Raw genomic sequence first — 9,084 nt, forward strand, 5'->3', positions numbered from 1 at the left:
TGTGTTGCAACTATTAAGATTGTGACGTTGTGTTGCAACCATAAGATTGTGATTAAGATTGTGACATTGTGTTGCAACTATTAAGATTGCTGAAATCCTTTGATGGGTGACTAGTAATCTGGAAGTGTATTTAAAAATATACTGTTTTGGATGTGGTTCTCTGCAGCCACCTCCTGAATGTTGAGGCTGTCCCTACGCACATTTGTATTTCAGCAATCTTTTCACTCGGAGCTTGCATCATTTTCTTTTGGGTTTCTGAGAGGGATACCTTCAGTCTAGGAACCCCTTTTTAAACTTCTCCAAAAGTTTGGGGTCAGGAGTGGGATGACTGGAACCCTGTGGAGTCTCAGGAACTGGACTGGATTGGGGAGACTGGGACTGGCAGATGTACCTCAGAAACAACCAGAGTGGTAAGGGATCCAACGTTTTAAAAAACCCCTCACTCTTTGCCTGCCCTGCCCTCACCATCATTCAGCTCTAGCTTTTCAGAGGCTTGCATGAAGGTAAGAGCCTTAATTCCTATGTTATTTAATGCAGGCTTTAGCTGCAAATTTACTGTATTTTTCGCTCTATAACACGCACCCGACCATAACACGCACGTAGTTTTTAGAGGAGGAAAATCCGTAGGCATGCCACCCGTAGGCATTCCCTCCATAACACGCACAGACATTTCCCCTTACTTTTTAGGAGGAAAAAAGTGTGTTATGGTGCAAAAAATACGGTATTTCATTTTGTTTGAAAAGGTATTTTCCAGCTGGTTTGTTGTTTTTGTTGAAGTAACGTTTTAGTTGCTGCAGGTTGTATTGCTGGATTTGCTGCTTGTCCTGGATATGCTGGGTTGCAACCAAAATAATTATATAGGGGAATTTTCTGTTGTTCTGATTTGTTTTGTTAATATGAAAACCACAGATAAAATACAAAAAAGCTAAAAAGGTGCGAAAGACTATCATTTAAAAGTAATTAAACTATAGAATTAACCCCCCCCCAAATCAAATCTATTAAAATACAGATAATAAAAACAGCACTACACTATTAAAAGAGCTTTCCTTAGTTCCCAAAAAACTTATCAAGAATAAAACAGCCTTCGCTTGCTGGCAGGACAACAAGTAGGGAGCCCAGTGCAAAATCCCCTAGACCTATTTGTTTGGAATTTAGTGAATATTTTCCATCCCCCAATGAGCCTGCAAATTTCATCTAGAAGCAGTTATAACCATTTTTTAAAAATAATAAAAGTTGCCATAACAATGAGGAAGCGTAAAACTTCTGTTAACTCCATTGGGGTTCAGATTCATTCCTGAGCTAAATCAGACAGCTCCCTAATCAAATCAGTCCAAGACAAATCAGGTTGTTTTCCAGAGCACCAAATGGGTGTCGGAAATGAATATTGTCATCAGCACACCCTACTACTGACTATCATGTTCACTTCAAAACTCATCAGTTTGCTGCCTCCAGTGCCAGTCCTACTCAGGGTTGACCCACTAAAGTTAACAGGCACAGCTAACTTGAGTCTGTTCATTCCAGTGGGTCTGCTCTGAGTAGGGCTTAGTTGGCTACAACCCAATATGTTTGGGAAGCACCTGCATAGGTAAAAATGGATATGTTATCATCCCAAGTTAAGGGTGTTAGAGTGTTGAGTTTGTGTGTGAGGAAAGGTTGCAGCCTGAATAGCTCAGTTGGTTAGAGCGTGGTGCTGATAATGCCAAGGTTGCAAGTTCAGTCCCCCTATGTGGAAACTGTATATTGCTACATTGTAGGACATTGAACTAGAATTACTAGATTATTCTCAAGGTCCCTTCCAACTCTACAATTCTATGATTCTATGATTTGAGAGTGGCCATGTAGCTTGTTTCACAGAAGACAGCCCTCAGTTTGAAGGGCTATTAGAGGACAGGCTTCTATCTGAAGGGTTGATTTGTCCAAGTCTGGTTTAAACATACAAAACTTTAAGAAGGGAGAGGAGGGAGGCCTTGAAATTGTCCGTCAACAGGTGCGGTGCCAAAACTATGGGCGTTTAGCCAGGAATTTTGTGCAGGGTGAGGCCTCCAGAGGGCGCCAGTTAGAATTGTTTCACCAACTCTCCCAGTATCTTTGCTGAGCTTTACCTCTCAACCTTCTATTTTCATCACAGGGGAGGCAAATGTCAGTGACCCCTTCTCTGCCACAGGCCACACACCCACCCCAGCCAAACCACCATTCATTTGGGTGCAGTTTCTCCTCGGCTTCGGCTTGCAGAGACAATCCTGCAGCTTGGCCTTCTAAAGATTAAAATTAAGGATAGGAAAGGAATGTGGGAAGGAGGAATAATCTTGCAGAGGAAATAGTATTTTCTCCCCCCACCCCCAGTCCTTTCCATGGCCTTGCATCACCTTTGACCTCAACAATGCCTTTCCTGCCAGGTTCCTGGCCAGAGCGAAGTGGCTTCTGTCACTCCTGAACACTGCATGAGCTACTGGGCCCAATCGCTGTGCCTTTGGGTGAAGGGGAGTCCCAGGGCTGCAGGGATCTGCAAGGCAGGAAAGTGAGGAGGGGGATAGAGACAAGGGTGGGTGGTAGTGTTGGAAAATTCCATTCCACCTTAAGTTGCAGACATTTGAAATTGTTACATGCACTACAGACTCAGGATCACTAGTCAGAAGTCTAGGGGTCTTGAGATGTTTGCAGATGCAAGTTTTGGAAGTGACACCACAGATGGCACAAGCACTTCCAGGGTGTGCTACATGTACAACCAGTGTCTGTTTGGTTGTGCAAGAAGCAGACAATAGTGAGCCTGAGTTCTTGTGAAACTGAACTCAATGCACTGTCCTATTCACTTATGGATTGTGAATGGTTGTTGCAACTGTTTCAGGGTTAATGTGACATGTCCTATACAGGTTTATAAAGGCAACAGGTCCTGTTTGGCTTTGCTAGATTCAGAGAGTTGCAAGCAAAGAACCAAGTACTTGCAGATAGTTACATCGTGCAAAGGAGTCTATTCAGAAAGGATTCATTCAGGTGTCCTACATGCCAGGAAACGAAATTCCTGTTGTCTAAAGTTGTTAACAGGGAACAGGTATATGTACAACAGTTGCAGTTAGGTTGAAATACTGCATCGCAGGTTACATGGAAAGGGGGAGGATGTTGGAAAATTCAATTCCACCATAACTTGCAGATGTGTGAGATTGTTACATGTCACATGTCTGTTTACATTCCAGCACAGTTTGCTGGGAACTTCCATTGTGTGTAGCTTTTGCTTTTTTTAAAAAAAAAAAATCATATTTATTAAAGTTTCCAGAAATATAGAAATACAAAGAAAAAGAAAAAGAAAATAAGATACTTGAAACCTTACTTTCATTACCTACTTTCTGGGACTCCCCCCTCCCCCTCCCAATTGTATTCCCCTTTCATTAATTTGGTTCTACAAGCTCTCACTCCCAATTTAAAGCTTAATTTGTTTAACCCACTATCCAAATTGAATTGTACAAATCTTACCACCGTCCCACATCATTAACAAGAAAAGAAAAAAGATTTTCCCCAAGATCCACCCCAGTTCCTTCCACGAATTCCCTTTTTTAAACACGTCCAATCAAAATAAAATGACATACGTAAGTTATATAAAGAAATAGAAAATAAAAGATATAAAAAGATTCAAAAGATGGTTACACAGCCTTTGGATTCCAAATCTCCCCCCCCCTTCCCCGGTTTGGATTCCCCATGTCCATCAGTCTATATGTTATCAGCCTGTAGGTCTCAAGTCATGGCCAAATTTCTCCCCAATTCCATCTTGCCGGTTTTCTTTTAAATTATTAATTTTAATAATATTTAACTTCAAACGTCCAATCTAACAGAGGCCTTTAATTTCCTTGATCTTTGCCAATCCTCCCATTGTTCTTTCCGTGTCGTAGTCAGTCCTTTGTTCTTCTTATTCCTCACTTTCTCAGGTTTCTTGTCCTGTGCAGCTGCTAAAACGTTCTAATTCAGAAATCTGGTATCTCTACAGAGGTTTGCTATTCAGGAACAAAAACTTACGTCCAGTCCCTTCCTTTCTTCAATAGAAAATTCTATTGTCTCCTTTAATGTAAATACCTCTGTAGACAAAATACTATTTCAGTTTTGCAGCTTTCCCAGAAGATAACAAGTCCTGTGCGAATCCCGGAGTATTTTTCCACTTACGACCGTTCTTGTAATGTCCCGAAACCCCTCTAGGGGGATTGTAATGACTTTGTATCCTCTAATCCAAAAGTCAAATTGTTGTTCCTTATTTTCCGACAGTTTATATCCATATTGTAGCAAATTGTAACAAAATTAACCTTTGTCCTCATAACAAAGTCCTCTTTATATTCTCCAGCTTTGACAGCTACTTTGACAGCTGTCAAAGTCTCCGTCTCTCTTCACCAGGCTCTGCGAATCGCCCCGGTTCCCAGGGGGGGTTGCATTTTCCTTCTCACCCTCCACTCTTCTCCTCCAGCACAGTGCTTATAATTTCACATCGTGGAATTAATGATTTTTATCAAAAGTATACTTCTCTTTCGACCTTGGTTACCCAGTCCTTGTTTTGGAATGTTTACAATGGGGGGGGGGATTGACTTCCTTTTTAGATTGCCCCCGCTCGTGCCGAATCCGAAAAAAAATTCCTTTTTTTTCTCCTTTTGAACCCGGTTTCCCAATTACTCATGGGTTGTTGTTAATAGTCCAAATTTCCAATGGAAGAAGTCAGCGCTCTCCGTCGAATGGCATGCGGCTGCGCTCGGCAGGGAAAGCAGAGGACTCAAAGCACCATGCCGCTCCCCGGCACCCGATCCGAAGCCTTTAAAAAGGCTCCTTCATGAGTCGGGAGGGCGCTAATGGTGCCAGCCGAGTCACTACATTGTGTGTAGCTTTTGCTTTTGACTCTCTTTGAGGAGACAAGAGATGACATGTTTCCTTTGTCCTGATTTATACTCAATAAATCCGTAGCTTGTTAATATGTTTCCACAAGCCTCACACCACTTCTGTTCTTAACCCGAGGTACCACTGTATATTTTTTAAAAAACTTTGTATTCGAATAAAATACCTTTTATGCCCTCTATGAATAAATGTGTGTGTGTGTGTGTATGCATGAGTCTTTGACCCAGGTGAAGAAAAAAAAAGCCTAGTTTCATCACTGGATAGTTCGCACCTGGAAAGGGGACTGAATAGGCCCATAACTCCCTTGGCAGACCGGAAGTCCAGTGCTGCGTTACGTTTTTGGATGATTAGATTTTTCCAGCTGGGGAGAAAAAGTTTCAGAGGTGTGCTGAAAAAGTTGTGACCTACCCTTAAGGTCCAACTCTTTCTTTCTTTCCACTGGAGGTTTTTAAACAGAGGTTAGATGGCCATCTGTCAGGGATTCTTTAGCTGTGATTCCAGCTTTGCAGGGGGTTGAACTAAGTGATCCCTGGGATCCCTTCCCGCTCTATGATTCTATGATTCATTCACATCCTGCATATTTTGCTTGTCTGCCCTGCTTTTGTAGGAGCCTACAGCAGTACGAAGCTAAGATCTTTGTCCATTGCCACACCTAATTTGTTTGTTTGTTTTGCACCAGGCCCTCCCTGCCACCCTTGGCCTGTGCCCTCCTGAAAAGTTTCCTAATGGGGAATCTATGACCTGGGCTGAGAAAAAAGGATCCCCTACCCCTCGCGGGTGGCGCTGTGGTCTAAACCACAGAGCCCAGGGCTTGCCGATTAGAAGGTCGGCGGTTCAAATCCCCGTGTTGGGTGAGCTCCCGTTGTTCAGTCCCTGCCAGAAGTGGCTTAGTCATGCTGGCCACATGGCCCGGAAGCTGTACGCCAACTCCCTTGGCCAGTAAAGCAAGATGAGTGCCACAACCCCAGAGTCATCCACGATGGTGGATCCACCTAATGGTTTGGGGTCCCTTTACCTTTACCCCTTGCTAAAGGACATCAACTGGCCATCTCTCTGCAAACAGTTTAAGGGGCTATGGTTGGCTTGATCAATCTTGTATGCATTGCAGCTGTCTCACATTTAGATGGCTACGAGAGATTATTGCGGCATATTGCCAAGGAATGTGGAGTGGTGGTTGTAGCTGTTAGGTAAGTGCCATCTCCATCTTGCCATTGCTCCCTGATTACGCTCTTAAAACCCAAGGCATTGCAGCACCTGTGGAGAAACACCTGCTACTGCACCTGCGTTGGGAATGCAATCTCCTAAAGGAGTCTCCCCTGCTCTCCTCAACAACAGGGGAAGCGTTCCAGAGAGATCTTTTGCCAGTCCCCCTAGAGACAAGGGAGACCAGAAACGCTCTTTTAATCAAACCTCTAAATTTGAAAAAGAGCTGTTAGAAAATAAGATTACGTTGCTTTCTAAAATGCATAAATTAATGCATACAAAAGATAAACAGGTTACATCAGCTATGATACACTGGGTGAGGGACTTCAGAAATAATATACAACTTACAGCATGGCAGAAGTTATGGAACTGAGACTTGAGGTTTACAGCATGTTATACTTCGAAAGAAAATTGTATGAAAATGATGTATTGTTGGTACTTAACTCTTAGTAAATTAGCTAAAATGTATAAAACAAGGTCACATACATGCTGGAAATGTAAGGGGAAAGAAGGTAACTTTTATCACATGTGGTGGACTTGTAAAGTAGTAAAAAAATTTTTGGAGATGACATATAATGAACTGGAAAAAATGTTTAAAATAACATTTCCTTTAAAAACCCCTAAACTTTCCTTCTAGGAATTCTGGGTGCTGAAATACCAATGGGTCAGAAAAGACCATTTATGTACACGACCACTGTGGCTCGGATGTTACTAGCGCAGAGATGGAAAGAAGACATACTAGAGAAGAATGGCAAATTAAACTGATGGCATATGGCAAAATGGCAAAAATGACCAGAAGAATTAGAAAGCAGGAAGACCAAAATTTTAATAAGGAATAGGGAAAATATATTATTTGCCTTAAAAATCACTGTAAACAATTGAAATTATTATTAGGATGGGAATGATGCTTTCAGTTTAATGTTGAACTTTGCTTGTAATGGAGATTTAACAGATTTGGATTAATAGAGAAGAAACAGGAGGAAAAATGTTAACATAAGGACCCACAAAGGGGAGGAGGGAAGTTCAGGGGCATCTATGGAATTCTCTTTTTATTGGTTGTTTGATCATTGTTTGTAAATTTCAAAATTAATAAATCTTATCTAAAAAAAGAGTTTCATTTCTAAATCAGCATATGCAAATGTTATAAGAATCACTGTCCTCTTTTCTCCTTTCCTCCCACCCATGGTGTTTATGGTGATCCCTGCTTGGCCCCTGAGCTCTCTATTCAGATGTCATTTTTTCAGATGTATTCAGATGTAATTCTCAACTGATTTCCCCCCTCCAGATTGATGCTGGAGTACCAGATCACATCCACGTCTTTTTGAAGTGATGCATTAGAATTTCTTCTTTGTTCTCCCCATCCCATTCACTTTTCATCTCACTGTTGCTCAGTTTTGTTGTTGTTGTGGTTGCTAACTTTTGGATTCTGCAACATGGAAGGCCACTTTCCCAACACACCATCTTTGTTGCATCCACAACAACTACATTCTATAACATGCATTGCTGAACACATGACATATAGATATACAATGACCATGATACAAGCCAGAGTTTATTAAAGGTTTCATTTCAATTAAGCTCTCTTTACTGATTCGTATCGGTGTGAAGGTTGAGAGAAGCAGCAATTATGTACACTTGAGAAATTTGCTTCCTATATCAGTGTTTCCCAACCGGTGTTCCGCGGCACACGAGTGTGCCGTGAGACATCGGCTGGTGTGCCGCGAGATGCCTGGAGGGAGGCGGGCGAGTCGGGCGGCGAGAGGCGGGGCGGCGGCGGCGAGGAGAGGCCGCGCCTCCTGCTGCTGCCTGGCGCTCCTCCTCGCAGCCGGCAGCGCTGCCTGGGCGCCTCCGCGCGACTCTGCCTCGCTGGGTTTGGTCTCCCAGCAGAGACGGGTCACACGCGCCCCTCCCTCCCTCCCTCAGCCTGCGCGGAGGGAGAGCCAGAGAGAGGCATCGCTCCTGCGCTCCGAGGCGGATTGAGCGCAGCTGAGAGGAGCTGCCGAGGGAAAAAACTTTCACTTTTGTGCGTCCCTCCCGGCGTGACGCTGCGCGCTGACGTCACGGGGCGGGGCTTTAATGGTGGTGTGCCGCGAGATTTTTTTCCAGTAAACAGGTGTGCCGTTGCCCAAAAACGTTTGAGAAACACTGTCCTATATGACACATTTGGGGAAAGTCTAAACAATTCAAAAGACAGGTACATACATACCTCTTGTTACGTTCGGTTCAGGTTACGTCTTTTCAGGTTGTGTCCCGCGGAAGTACCGGAAAGGGTTACTTCCGGGTTTCGCCGCTCGCGCATGCGCAGACACGCAAAATTACATCATACGCATGCCCAGAAGCATCAAATTGTGACCCACGCATGCGCAGACACGGGTTGTGTTCCTTTCAGGTTGTGAATGGGGCTCCGGAACGGATCCTGTTCACAACCAGAGGTACCACTGTATTTGAATTCTGGACAATGATTTGTTAAGAAACAACCAAAATACTCCAATATTCCATTCCAGCTTCACTGCAGATTTGTTTACTAAATCTTTGGGACAATCAACTGAAAGGTGTCAGTTCTCAGGAATTCTTGATGTGGGTGCTGATGAGTGCCAGAACGTCAATTGACCCCAAATGGAAAACTTACAGGAATTGCAACATTCGCTCTGGGTTAAAAATATGTGGCGTTTCGCACTAGCTGAAAAATAACACATAAACTACATGTTGACCAAGGCTTGGAAAATCTCAAAAAATTCTAGGCTGCTTGGTCAGATTTTATCACACACACAACAAATGCAGACACACTGGACTCCTTCTCAACATGAATCTTGGCTTTCCTGATGGTCTTAAGTTCTCTACCTGCCTGATTTAAGTCTTTTCCAGATATTCTGCACTGTCCTATTTTGTATTTGTGATCATGAAGCACAAAACCTCATTCTCTTCTCTATCTACTCAATGAAAGCAGAATATTGCTGAAATTTTTGCATGACAAAAAACTGTTTGTAAATTTATAACCTTTAATAAGTTTACAAATGT

General features: G+C 43.0%; 1 long non-coding RNA gene across 1 annotated transcript; it reads left to right on the plus strand.

The window, feature by feature from the left end:
* The first annotated feature begins 242 nt into the window (after positions 1 to 242).
* On the plus strand, positions 243 to 7,177 carry LOC310711448. The gene is made up of 2 exons (XR_014528441.1): positions 243 to 503; positions 6,704 to 7,177. It is a non-coding gene; the product is annotated as an uncharacterized lncRNA (long non-coding RNA).
* Positions 7,178 to 9,084: the final 1,907 nt, after the last annotated feature.

The sequence above is a fragment of the Podarcis liolepis genome (assembly GCF_965112155.1).
Source record: "Podarcis liolepis genome assembly, chromosome: 7".
Classification (NCBI taxonomy): Eukaryota; Metazoa; Chordata; class Lepidosauria; order Squamata; family Lacertidae; genus Podarcis; species Podarcis liolepis.